This window comes from Astatotilapia calliptera, unplaced genomic scaffold (assembly GCF_900246225.1).
Source record: "Astatotilapia calliptera unplaced genomic scaffold, fAstCal1.2 U_scaffold_48, whole genome shotgun sequence".
Lineage (NCBI taxonomy): Eukaryota > Metazoa > Chordata > Actinopteri > Cichliformes > Cichlidae > Astatotilapia > Astatotilapia calliptera.
This window is the reverse complement of record NW_020535787.1, coordinates 87045-101438: the sequence shown is the minus strand read 5'-3', so window position 1 is coordinate 101438 and position 14394 is coordinate 87045. Positions and strand designations below refer to the sequence as shown.

Below are 14394 nucleotides of genomic sequence, written 5' to 3'. Positions count from 1 at the left end.
ATCACCAGCCTGATCGAAGAGCAGAGCCACATGGTTTGATCATGTGACTGTCACCTGACTCATCCAGGTGATTAACACGTATCAGCAGGTGAGCTCAACAGGAAGCTGCTCTTACTTTGCTTTGGACTGAAACACTGACGAGGTCGAGTGACACTGAGAGCTGCTGCAGCCCTGAGAGAGAGAGAGCAACAGGTAAACACACACACCTGAAATTGTGAGCAGTTTCCTCCAAAACGACACTTTACTTACTGCACCAACACTAACACACCACCAACACGCTAACAACACATGAAGCACTCTGAGTACTTTCACTGCACCCGAGAAACTGCCACTAAACACATCCTGTACACACTGTGTGTATTTTATGCAGTACCTGTGTGTACACGCTGCCACACAGCGAGCAGCTCCACTGCAGTTGCAGGAACAGGAAACACACCACGTGACCTTTGACCTGTCCCACAGCGCACCTCTGCTTGCTGCTCAGAGCCCACTCACCCAGGTGCATGATGGGAGCAGGAGGAGGAGGCTGGGCCGAGCTGATAGAAACCAAACAAACAAATAAACAACAGCACGACAAACACGTGAACCAGACTTTACCTGTAAACTTACCTGGTGTCTCCCAGGGAGACCACAGTTATGGAGCTGACAGGTAAGTACGTGCAGTACACACTTGTGACATTGTTGGAAATGAGTCCAAATAAAGAGTCCAAACATTTATAAGCCTGTCTATGTGTGTCTCACCTGGACAGCCTCCTCTGGACACCAGACAACAGCAGAGTGTTACCCGGCAACAGGCCAGGTGGGTAGGGGGTGTGGCTTAAGTCCAGGTACACCTGCAGACTCCTCCCAGCTTGGTCACAAAGAGTGAGACGCACACCTGCGCACACACGTTCAGCTAACAGTCAGACCAGGGGTCCGTTCTTTGTACCTCGCTACGTAAATTAGCTGGATTAGATTGTTGACGATTTCACGTGATCCTGGATCGTTCGGTTCTCCGAAGCTCATCCGGGACTTGCTGTCATAGCAACAGATCCGTAAGCGTAAACCTGCTCGGGAGCAGGCTTACTTTATGTAAACAGGATTAGATCGCAGCCACTCAGGTATGTCCGCTTCATGTATACGAAAGCAACGGTGAAATATACTCACTCAAATGAGCAATCCTATTTATCCATATTGTATATTCTGTATCTATATATGTGTATATATGGTGTATTTATGCTTATATCCTTACTCTTATTCCCCTTAATGTATCTGTAACATGCAACTTCTTTCGGTGCTTTGCTACTGGAAACTGAATTTCCTGGAGGAACCCACCCGAGGGATTAATAAAGTTTCATCTAATCTAATCTAATCTAATCTACTTGGGTTTTCTTCCTGTAGGCCTCATGTTTACTCAAGGTTTAGTTCTGTCTTCATGCTGATTTTCTTGTTCAGTCGTGTCTCATGTTGCAGTTTGTCAGTCCTGTCCCTGTGCTCTGTGTTCCCTCTGTTCAGTATCAAGTCTGTGCCTCATGTGTTTCCTGTTTTATTTTGATAGTCCCTGTCCTGTGTGCAGTGTGCTTGGTTTTGCTTCCCTTCTGTCATTAGGCCTGATTTGTCCCAGATGTGTTACCACCTATTCCCCATCTTCTCGTAGTCCTGCTTGTGTATTTAAGCCTTGTGTTTCTCTGTTAGTTGTTGTGTTGTACCCTCACTGTTGATAGGTTTGTAGCTTGAATCTATCCGCTGGAACGTTGAAGACAATATAATTACACTGCAAAGCAAGACACAAGTAGGCAAGCTTCTTCATGTTTCTCGTGCACGGGAGGCACCGTTCCTTCGCTTGACCCCAGTTGCTCTCGTCTGTTCTCCCGTACCACTGTTCTTTTGAGGTTACATGAATATGCATAAGTTCATTAACATATGACGTCTACATACACACAAAGAGTACCTTGCCTGTGTGTGTGTGTGTGTGTGTGTGGACTGCTGATCAAAGGTTCAAACATCCTTGGTCAGGAAGAGGGTAGCCTCCCCCTCACCCTAGATGGTTCATCCTAGATAACACGGTGAGGAAGTCCTGCAGTTCATCTAAACAAAGAGCACTTAGACTAGAACAGACGCAACTACGTTAATCCTACCATAAAACAATAAGACACGGTATGACCTCTCATGCTCCCAAAGTGCTGTCTAATACACACAAAGTTTGCAGACTATCAAGGATCAAAACCTCTACCAATCTACAACTAATTACAAAACTCTAAGCATATATAAGTAAATATTTCTAAGCATAAATGACAATCAACAATAGAAATCTAACAACTGTACTGTGTTTTGTTTTCTATGTGCTTCTGGTAATGTTCTGGTTCACTCTTTCCTGGTTTGATTTTCTAGTTTCCCGGGTTTCTAGTTTGGGCTTAAGTTTTGAGTTTCTAGTTTTGTTTTCTTCTATTTCTATTTGAATGTTCTCCAGCAATAAAGCTGCCACTTTAGTTAATCATTCTGTCTCTGGGTCCTGCATTTGGGTCCTACATCCTGCCTGCCACCTCAACACCTTTAATTTTACAGCTTCTTAGTTAAGTGCTGCAACTCATAATGTTTTCTAAGATAGTAAAACCAGATTTAAACTGACTAGTTCTACAAAGATGGAGCTAAAGTGATGATATACATTTAGTGTTTGGACTTGGACACATACAGTCTGTTTTTGCTTATAACTACATGTGAGTTCAATTAACATTTTGTAGGAAAAGGGAATTTGTTTTTTAAAAGGATTTTAGATTCGGAGCTGAATTACCCAACGGAACATCTCATTCACTGACGTTTGCTGGAGAAGCTGCTCTGCCTCTTTGTGATGCAGCAGCGTGACGTACTGAAGACTGTTAACGGGGAAGTGCTGAAGCTGAAGGCGTCTCTCTGCTGCTCAGACTCACGTTCAGTCGTCATCCAGACAACATGAAGACTGCACCGATCTCTCTGCTCCTCGGTGAGTCAAACACTAAAATCATCAATTTATTTATCACAGCTCCAACAAACAATATGGCAGGAAAACAACCTTTCAGCAGTTACAAGCTCGCAGCTACTGACTTTAAAGTTCATGTAAAAATCCTGAAAAGTTTCGTCAAGGCAAGAGGAACAGTTCATTCTCCTTCTTATGTCTTTCTGGTTTCATTTGATTGGTGGCTGTGAAGTTGGGCAGGAACCAAGAAGTGATGTTAATGTTGAATAATGGAGCTCACAGTTTTAACTGAAATGTATGAAGAGTGATAGAAAATGGTTTCAAACATGCATGATGAAAGTTTTTCGGTTTAAATCGATCTCATCATCACTGCAAACCTCTCAGAGGTTCAGACTCTCAGCAGTTTAACCTGGAGTCCTGCAGGAAAGTCACCATATAGTCTGGACTAAGTCAGCGATTAAACTTTCTGCCCAGCTAAGTGTCAGTAACATGAAGACCAAAAGAACAAAAGAGACTTGACCTCTTTTCATCAAACGTCTCTTCAGTCAGGAAACCACAGCCTCTGACTGCATGAAGCACAGGGTCCTCTGACTGCGTCCCCTCTTTTATCTAGTCTTCACTTCCTCTATTCACAGCCAATTTTCCATTAAGAGGACTGAGTGTATTCAAACAACCACAGACGGTTTTGACTGTTAAAGTTCCCATTCCCGTTGACATGATGACCTTTAAACAGCAGCAGTGTGGGAGTGAAACAGGCCGCAAATCTGAAAATAAAAACTGTGCTTTTGAAGGGTGGCTTCTTAGTCCCACACTTTCTTCTCTGCACATGAATGAAAGCTCATCCATGCACAGTTCCTTCTCCATGGTTTACAATGCTGTGCACTGTGATGTTTACCGTTGATTGCCATCTGATCAAAAAATGTATAGAAAACAGGAAAAGACAGGCTATCCTGCGTTGCTGTCTCGGTGGTATTTTATAACTTCCTGTTCCTGTTACAGTGCACGGTGGTGTTTGTGTAGTTTAATCTGCGTGGCTCACAGATCTGGCAAAAATACAGACCTTCCATAATTAAGTAGAAGTACAAATACTACTGTTCAAAAATACTCCAGTAAAAGATGAAGTACTGATTCAACTTATTAACTCAAGTAAAAGTAAAAAAAAAGTACAGACTATGAAATGTACGAAAGTACAAAGTAGTAGCAGTAAAACCCTGGCTGATTGTGACCCACACCCATTACCACACCTTGGCTCATGTGATTAGGTAGAGGATCATCAGGGGGTCCATGGTCCCTCTCAGTGGGAAACTCCCACAGAGCTTAAATGTGGGTCTCTTCACCGTTTGATCCTAGAACTGAAGAAGCTTCTCAGATGAGAGGTGAAACATCTTCAAGCAACTTAAAGAAGTCCAGACGCTTTTCTTTCCAAGCTGCTTAGGTTGTGGCAGATACTTCAGGAGATTAAAAAGTTTCCTGAGAGAAAAAAAAACAACAAAAAACAACAAAAAATAACAAAAAAAACTGTGCAGCCTCAGTCTTTCTTTAAATGACCTCTGACCTTCAGTGACCTCTGACCTGTTGCAGGTGTGTGTGTGCTGCTGCTGTCTGCACTGACTGTTTGTGCAGGTGAGTAGATGAAGTGCACCATGGTCCAGGACAAACACTGAGTGTAAACACTGATAGAAACTGTCCGTCTGTCCTCCAGTCTCTCTGAGCGTCAGTCCAAACCTTCAGCAGTTCTTCACAGCAGCCTCAGTGTCACTGACATGTGACGGTCAGCTGGGCTCTGATGGATGGACGGTGAAGAGGGACACAGGAAGTGCGACTGAGTCATGTGGAGCAGGTGGGCGGGGCTTCGGGAGATTAACTGGTTCATCCTGTGTTTTTGATGAGTTCAACCCAATCAGTGGAGTTTACTGGTGTGAAGGTGAAGCTGGAGAGAAGAGTGAAGAAGTCAACATCACTGTATCAGGTAATGAAGTCATTCATTTCATCAGACTAACAGCAGACTGTTATACCACCTCTACATCACTCTGTGGGTCTTTTCCTCAGATAAACATGTGATCCTGGAGATCCCTGCACTTCCTGTGAGGACAGGAAGTGATGTCACACTACGCTGTAAAAACAAAATTGATGGCCAGGTCACAGCTTATTTCTACTTTAATGGACGTCCTGTTGGACCTACATCAGAGCACATAATCACCATTAACGTGCAGCAGTCTGATGAAGGTCTCTACTGGTGTTCTACTGATGAGTTTGGATCATCTCCTCAGAGCTTTCTGAGGGTCAGAGGTCAGATCACTGACATCACTTCCTGTTTAAAGCCAATCTGCTGAGCTGATGATAAACTGACTGAACCAGCTTCCTCATCTCTCCTGCAGGTTCTGTGACACCAATCTCTGTTGCAACAACAGAAAGAGCAACAACAACAACAACAACCATCACCACTCATATCTCCCATCCTCCTCCTCCTTCCTCCTCCTTCCTCCTCCTCCTCCTCCGTTCCAGTCATGGCAGCTGTAGTTTTTCTGTGTCTCCTGGATCTGTTAGGATGCCTGGGTCGTCGACCCCGGGTTTTTGAGTTTATGATATTATTTATACTGTCTAGTTTTTGGTTTCTTTGAGTTCTGTCTTATGGCTTAGGTCTCTGTCTTCTTTAGTTGCTCTGTCTCCCCTATCACCTGCATCCCCTTGTCTAGTTCGCATCTATGTGTATCTTAAGTTCCTATATCCCCGTGTTCAGTCAGTGTTTTGTGTCTGCCCTGTTCCCACGTCTCTGTTCCCTTTGTAGTGCCTGCTTATGAGCCTGTGTCTTTGTTCAGTCTGTGTTATGCGTATCCTGTTTTACTTTGAAGGTCTCTGTCTTATCTCAGTGTGTTCAGTTTACGCTTCTTTGGTCTCGTCAGTTCTGATTTGTCCCAGCTGTGTTTCCCTCCTGTTACCCATTCCCTGATTGCTCCCTCTGTGTATTTAAGCCCAGTGTTTCTCTGTGTCTGTGTCGTGATCTACCGTTTACGTTGCTGTGTGTTTTGCCTGTCCACCGGTGTAAGTTTATTTTGAGTTTTTTTCCAGTTATGTCATGTTTGCGTTCAGCATTAAAGCTGTTTTTGTTTAAGTTCTGTCTCCGGAGTCTGCACCTTGGGTCCTATTCCTGTCTGCACACAGCCTCACCTAACAGAAGATCGCGACCAGAACATGGACCCTGCAGTAGTGATGGCCAAATGAAGCTTTCCGAAGCACTGAAGCTTGTATTGAAAAACGGTTCATTACTCGAAGCTTTTCAACACAGTCCTCTCTGGTGACATCTGGTGGTGAATATTTTGAAGAGCAGCTTGAATCTGCAAAATAAAACGGACTGCTCAATCATCACTGCTCACTCAAGAGTGGAGTTCTCTCTGATATTGGGCCACCGTTCCGTTGCTTTGAACATGTAATTGGTTTTGTTTTCTCGATTGGGGGGCTGAAAAAAATGTAATGCGTATTTGCGTAATACATTTTGATCAATAAACTTTCTATATTTAAACATGCACTATGGTGTGGCCTTTCTTTGCTCATAACTCCTTGATGTTGGTAAATACAATAAGTGAGCAATATATATAATATACATATGAGAATGCACAGCACATTATGGAGTATGCCCCTGCTGTGGAGTCCTGCCTCCATCTACTTGTCATTTAATCACTGGACAGCTGGACAGGTTCATACAAAATATTAGATTAGACCAATTGTCCTATACATATTTTTGACCTAGGGGTGGGATTGATTGTGAACTGGAAAGGGAAAATGCTTAGGAAGCTGAGTACGGCTGCATCGTCACTGATTTGTAGAATCATTTTGATTCGATACAGGATCTGATTCAATTTGATTGGAACCTGGAAAGTTTTGCCTCAGTCAGAAATATTACAATTCTGATCATTTAACAGTATATATCCATAATTTCGTATTTATTAAAAGAAAGCTGACACATGTGAGACTTAATTAGAGATGTAAACAGAGAGTTATGAAACCTGCAGCTGCAGAAGCCAGCGAAAAAAAAAGAGGCAAACACAGCGCGGACCCGCCGACACATCAAAATCTGATTCTGATGCGTCGGGTCCGCGCTCTGTGTTCACGTTTGTATGCAGAATCCGTAAACCTGCTCCCAGTTACTGTTTTAGCTGCATGGTGTTTGACGACATGTTGTGAGGTTTAACCTGAGATGCTGGCGTTTCAGGCATAATAACGTTAATTTACAAATCGACACGGGATTGTAATGAATCAATATCACTTTATTCAATTTAGCATGGATTGTAATCAGAAAGGCGATAATCAAAACCCACCCCTAATCAAGAACTTGCAAAGTAAAAACATGATCAATGTAAGATAGCCCTTTTGTTATTTACAGTTAAAAAGAGGATTAGTGTTACTGTGCGCTGGCTGAGTCTGTTTCTTTTCTTAGAAATAGTTTCTCCTGCCCTGGAGAAAATCCACTTGCATGGAACAGAAGAGGCTGTGGAGTGCAGGAACTACACTGCAAGCTGGTAGATATGCAGGTATTCCTGGGTCCTGCAGACTATCACCTAAAAACAATAAACAAAATGATTTTCTAAACTGTAGCAATGTAATGTACGTATAGTGTCAAATACATTGTTGTAGTCTTCATTAGCTTTAATTCACATGGAAGTGTTCCTAAAGTCATATGCTGTAATGATATTTACATTATGAAAACATGATTTTGGACATTTCAAGTTTTTCACTTCGGCAGATAAAATGAATTGAGCAAAATCAACTCAAAATATTTCCACACGCCATAACGTCCTCTCTTCCTCGCTGGCTCCATATCTGTCAGTGGAATGATCACCTCGTCGCTATCTGTCACCATCAACACACTCCACGAATCCCGTGGATGATTCACTTCCTTATATCTGTTTGAATCAGGTACCGAAGCAGTTACGTGCGTAATGAAGCTTCGGACGTCACTGGTCACGTGACTTTTGCCAAACGAAGCAAGCCTCGACACAGTGCTTCTGAACCAGTGTGTTGTTTTTTTCGACACACGCTCCGGAGCGTCAGCTTCAAGCGGGCCATCACTACCCTGCAGACTCTTTTTCTTTTGAGTTCAACGGCGAGATGGAGCGGCTGGTGCGCCTGCTCGACCGCATCGCCCAGTCCCCGGATTTAAGGACCATGGCAGTGGGGCTGACCGCGGTGGAGGCCATCATTCAGCATAATCCCCAGACACTGAGTTGGGGAACACCATAACTGCCTGGAGAGAGCAGGTCAGGGCTAGTGAGCTTGCTCTCTCCCTCACTACATCTTCCCCAGGAAGCAGAGTGTGCAGGACAACGCACACTCTGCTTCATCGCCACTACAGGCTTCCTCCCCTTCCTCACGCCAGCTGGGACCTTGTTCGCCTGTCCGTTCGCCTGCCTTTTTCCTGGCGGCTGTGTGGTCGGAGGATGAGGAGGAGGTCTCCGTTTCTCCACCTGTTCCTGTTCCCTCGTCTAAAAGGAAGCGACGCCACCGTCGCTCCTCTCCTCGGTCGCCCGTTCAGCTTCCTGTCTCCGCTGGAGGGTCCGAGGAACCGCTTCAGCCGTCTCTTCCTGCTGGAGGATCCGAGGGGCCAGTTCAGCCTCCTGTTTCCGCTGGAGGGTCCGAGGGGCCCGTTCAGCCTCCTGTCTCCGCTGGAGGGTCCGAGGGGCTTCGGCCTCAGCTTCTACAGTTCCGCCTAGTCCGGCCTCTGCAGCTCCGCCTGGTCCGGCCTCTGCAGCTCCGCCTGGTCCGGCCTCCGAGTGTTCAGCTTCGTCTGCTCCTGAGGTCTCCCTGCTGTCTGTTCCTGCACGTCGTGCACGTCCTGCCCGGCCTGCTCATCCTGCACTGTGATTTCAGTGGGAGAAACGTCCAAGTGACTTCTTCAGTCTCAAAGTTGCGGCTGACGATGAACAGAATCAACCTTCACACATGTTCTCCCGGTTTAAAAAGAGGTCAATGCTAGCCTGGGACACCTGATGTTCTGCACCAATCACATATAGTTCTTATTCAAGCCTTTACTGTTGTGCAACATATTGGTGACACACATAATGTGACAGATCCTGTCTTAACAATAAAAATCCCTAACTTACAGCGGGGTGGGGGTGTAGCTACATACTCTGCAGTGTTTACTGCCGCTCTCCTTTCTTTCCTTCTTTTCTCTCCTCTCATCTCCTCTTTCTCATTACAGGTGTGTCAGAAGAAGGTAACTGATGGGCTGTCCAACCTCTTTTTAAAGGAAACAACAAGCACTCATTTAAAATGAGTGTAGAAACTGACAGATGAACCTTCAGTTAATATCTTTGTTTAATTAAAACTTGTTTAAATAAAACTCTTGTTAATGAGTCTTCTGTTGTTTTTCTCATTGGCCTTATATCAGCAGGTTTAATACCAAGCATATGACTTTCTAAAGAACTGATTTATGATTTTTCAGGTCTTGCATTTGGTTGTAGCACAAACTAATAGAAGTTTTTAAACTTCAGCATAAACTTGGTAGGAGGTCATTAGAATTTCAAAGCACCAGTCTAGCATGAAGCTAAAGTTCCCAAATGAAAGCCTTGCAGATTCACAACAACATATATAATATTTTAATAATAATATAACCTTTATTTAAACAAACAAAAGAAAACTTTAATCACTTCTATATCCAAGAGGCAGCCAGTCAAATGTTCTCAATTTGAACCTCTGAAAGTCTGACAGTTTTTTGAACGAGCTGGAGGCAGAGATGCGCTTTTGGCTGAGAAGTGAGGAGGATGTTTTCAAGATGTGCTTAAAAGATGAATAAATACAACTGCTGTAAACTGAAGTACTGATTCAACATCTGTGCTGAAATAAAAGTTGAAAAAACCACTTCAAAAACGTCCCTTTATGCTCGCTCCTCTTCAGCAGGGCTAGCTAGATGCTAAAGTACCGCAACTGCAACTTATGGGCACCTGCAGTGGTTCCAGAGTAGGACAAAGAAACATAAATAAAAAAAAAATATGTTCCACTTTAACCCACGACTTTAGCACGCATCATCTCTATTTGTTTAAAAATGTAGGCAGTAAAACTGAAAAGCAGTCAGAAAAAAACTACTCAAGTAAAATACAGATACATGAAAATGTACTAAACAGTAAATAAACACAAATCTCTGATTTATCAAAATCTTTGGACCTGAGTCTGTGATGAAACTCAGCAGAACAGATGGGAAGCAGCAAAATAGACATTAGAAATGGATGTCAAGGAAACCTGAGGACCAGGTTTGTGGAGCTGGTGCAGGAGTTGAAACAGTAACTGGTGGTTTTCAGTAAGACACAACTGGTGAAAGATTGATTGTTAAATGTTTCTAGAACATACCCACGTACCCGTGCACATAATTAAAAGTTGTTGGTTTATTTGGGGAGTTTAGTTTTAATTTATTAATACGCTGTTCTTGTTTTTGTTTAAAATACACTAAACTTACTGTTGCTTTGGGTTTTGACTTCTTGGCTACCATGCCAACCCCCAATCCCATCCCTAAAACTTCCCCCATCTCTGCACAGGATGGAGAAGAACCCGTCTCTTCTCTTTGAACAAACGTAGCACTCTTTCAGACTGTGAGTAAAAACAAATGATGACCACCGCACTGTTTGAAAAGATTTAAACAAAACAACAATTTCCCAAGTAATGAGGTTAATAACAAAAAGAAATCCTAATTAGAGGTGAAGAAAAAGAAAGGAGAACATCTTAAGTGAAACCCAAATCAGAAGAAAAAGGACGTTACAAACACAACAGTGATCATAGCCCAGTTTATGTTTAACATATCAACAACACTTTTATTAAAGCAGGTAAATCTGTGTTTACTTTGAAACATTAAAGAGCTCAATAAAAACTCACACTGACACAAGTTACACAGCTCAGTCATCCTGAAGCTGAAGAACATCTGATTCTTATCTGAAAAACTTTCACACCCACTCTGATCAACACTGTTACTGTTCTACCAGCAGACACTTTATTAGTGGCCCTAACTGCAAATATCTAATCAGTCAATCACATGGCAGCAAACCAGCTCATTAAGGCACGTAGACAGAATCAACCTAGACGACTCCAGACCAAACTGAGCATCAGAATTTCAGAAATTGCTGATCTTTGCTGATCAAACAATTGTTTGCTTAGGCAACCTCGGTGAGTCAAACACTGAAGTGCTTCACTCATCTATCACAGATATCAGCTTTCACTCAGGAAACCACAGCTGCTAGCTGCATGTACTAAATGTTTCTCTGACCAGCCTTTGTTACGCAGTCTTCACTTCCTCTGTTGTCCGTTATCTGCACTTAATCTAATTTCATTTCTCTGAGAGTTCGTATGCTTTGTTATTTTGATGATTCAAACATGAGCAGACAGAGACTCACACAGGACGTAAACCTGCAAATAACAGCAATAAAAACAGCTTCTGCAGGCAGTTCATCCCACAGCTGAGGTGGAATGAACACCTATAAACCATGAGCAGAGTTGGAACTCAGAGTTCCTTGGTGTCCTCATGTCAGCTGACATCGAGAAGGCCCAACAGCAGCTGCACTTCTCCTTGTGTCCTGTCTTAATTTTTTATAAGTTATCTTCCTTATTTCTGTTCCCTCTTTATGCCTCCTTCTCTTCTTCCCCACTCTCACATCCTTACTTCTTGTCTCCAGTCTCCTTGTTCCTTCCTTCTTTACTCTTTTTACCCTTTTCTTCTTTCAGCTCATCTCCTGCCTCCTTGTGCATTCTTGTCTCAAAGTTTCCTTCACCGTTGACTCCTGCCTCATTACCTCCTCTCTCCTTGTCTCCTCAATAATTTCACTCTTCTTTAATCTCTTCTTTTCTGTCTCCTCCATGTGTCTCCTTGATTCCTGCCTCCACGTTTCCTCCTCCCTTGTCTGTGAGGTTGCATGAAGGTGAAACATGTTCAACACAAACTGATTCTTCACACACATCTGGTGCAAATGTGTGTGTGTTGATGAAGTGTGAAATTCACAGCAGCCTAATTGAATTAGACACACACTCGTTTGTCTGACAAGATCTTTTCCAACAGATGTGAGCAGATGTGTGTGTGTGTGTGTGAATAGTGCGTTTGAAACAGCAGCATCTTCTTTACACATTTAAAATGTAATTCTGACCTCTGTTGATGAATCTCTCTCACACACACGTACAGAGGTTCCTTCTCAGCTGTTTCTAACCTCAGTTAACCTTCAGTCTCAACACCGGGTCAAAGGTCAGCCCTCACATGCTGCACTTTAAACACAGTCCTGAGTTTCCTGTGAGGATCAGAGATGTCGATCACTGAGTTTGGCTGTGTGTGTGTACCTGTTTACACATCTTTGTGGGGACCAAAAATTGGAATGTTTTATACTTGTGGGGACCAGCAGCTCTATGGGGACAAAACTGCCCGTCCCCACAAGTTTAAAGGCATTTTTGTGGCTCAAAATGTGGTTTTAGTGTCAGGGTGTGTGTGTGTGTGTGTGTGTGTGTGTGTGTGTGTGTGTGTGTGTGTGTGTGTGTGTGAAGAGTAATTTGTCCTAATCTATGTCTGCGGGTCAGGTCTGCGTTTTATCAGGACCCATGTGTTCTGCAGGACCACCGCTCAGATCCATCAGGTTTAAGAGGACGGGCTCTGACTTTCAGAACCAAACTGACCAGTTCAGCGGCCGAATAGCCATGAATCCTGACGCTCTGGAAACCGGAGACCTCAGTCTCACTCTGAAAAAGCTTCAGCTGTCTGACAGCGGCAGCTACACCTGCACCATCCGTAAGTTTGGAGTAGAACTGGGTCAGTCAAGAGTGGAACTGCAGGTTCAGCGGGTCAAAGGTGGAGGTCAGTGCAAAGAGATTCAAAATCACATGTAGTGTCACAGAGTGTTAATCATTTTATGTTAACATCATGTAATGTTCATGTTTTCATTGTGTTATAAGTTCCCATCAGTGTCCCAGTGGCTCTGGGTGTCCTGGCTGTAGTTGCAGCTGTCATCGTGGGTGTTGGAGTTTACTTCAGAGGCTATTTTAAGAAAAGGTATGTTGTGTGTGTGACGTGTTTGCATTGTGAATAATCTGAATCATCCCTAAACCTCGGATTTATTTTACTTGACTTGACTTGTAGTGTTTTTACTTCTTCTTAATCTATTAGTTATGTTAATAGGTGGTTTTAATTGTCTCCTTTCTTTCAATAAAACACAAACCAGTGTTTCCCCATGTTTCATGTTCTTAAGGAATCCTTCAGCGCATTTTGCAGAACAGGCTCCTCTCTGTCATTGAGGAGTCTGAGGACAAACGGCAGCTATTTGTCTAGAATCCTAATTGAATTACTCTTTGCTCCCCTCACACACTTTACATGTCAAACATGGGGGCTTTGACAATTGATAATTGGAGGTGAGCTTCCCTCCCTCCAAGACATCTACAGGAAGCGGTGCCTGAGGAAAGCGGGGAGGATCATCAAGGACTCCAGTCACCCCAGCCATAAACTGTTCAGACTACTTCCATCAGGAAGGAGGTTCTGCAGCATCCGGTCCCGAACCAGCAGACTGAGAGACAGCTTCTTCCATCAGGCCATCAGACTGCTGAACACTTCATAGACACCTCAGCTTCACTACTGGAACTTCAACATTATGCACTCCATACTGTACAGTAATGCCACTGTTTGCATATGTCTCAACTCTGTATATTTTTATATATTTTATTTTATTGTTTACTCTATTTAATTTGTAAAATATGTGTACACACACACACACACACACACACACACGTAGAAAAACATTTAGTATACACATCCAGAATTATTATTTTTTGCATATGCTATTATATATTGTACATATATTTATTAGTTTCAGATTTAGCCATTCGTATATTTTGCCTGTTTACATTATTGTATTTTGCACATCTCTGTTGCTTGTGGGGCTCGCACACAAGAATTTCACTCGCATGTGCTGTACCAGTGTACCTGCACATGTGATGTGACAATAAAAGTGATTTGATTTGACAGACTGCGTGCACAGCTGACAGCTCCAACAGGATAGTGCACGTGTTTAAAAACGATTCTGACCACCTTGAAAAACAGCACTGGTTTTATATAGTGATGTGCGATACCACTTATTTCCTTTCCGATCCGATACCAAGTAATATTCAGGGTGGTATCGACGATACTAATCCGATACTTTGTACAAAAACTTATTTTATTTATTGTATCTCAAATTATAGCATCATAATGATTTTTTTTTCCTTCTTTCTCTCTCTTTTTGAGGTTGAAATGGCAGAAAAAACTAAGCAGGGTGCCCGCATCATCCGTGTATGTACTAAAACTATATAAATCTAAGTATACATAGACATTTTTTTATTCAGTTGAATAAACATGTCTTTTCATGTATTAGGTTAAACAGCACAAAACTCAAAGATACCATGGGCAAGCAGCTGTCCCCCTGTACAAGAATGAGTATACCTGGTTGCAGCGTTACAATCATATCACAGAGTAT

At 42.9% G+C, this 14394-nt stretch overlaps 1 long non-coding RNA gene and 1 pseudogene across 1 annotated transcript; one reads left to right on the top strand and one right to left on the bottom strand.

Annotated features, from left to right (window-relative positions):
• Nucleotides 1-16: 16 nt before the first annotated feature.
• On the bottom strand, nt 17-672 carry LOC113018173 (uncharacterized). Its single transcript, XR_003271726.1, has 3 exons — nt 610-672; nt 374-536; nt 17-171 (listed from the first exon to the last, which is right to left on the bottom strand). It is a non-coding gene; the product is annotated as an uncharacterized LOC113018173 (long non-coding RNA).
• Nucleotides 673-4521: 3849 nt separating this feature from the next.
• On the top strand, nt 4522-5452 carry LOC113018176 (uncharacterized; annotated as a pseudogene).
• The last annotated feature ends 8942 nt before the right edge of the window (nt 5453-14394 follow it).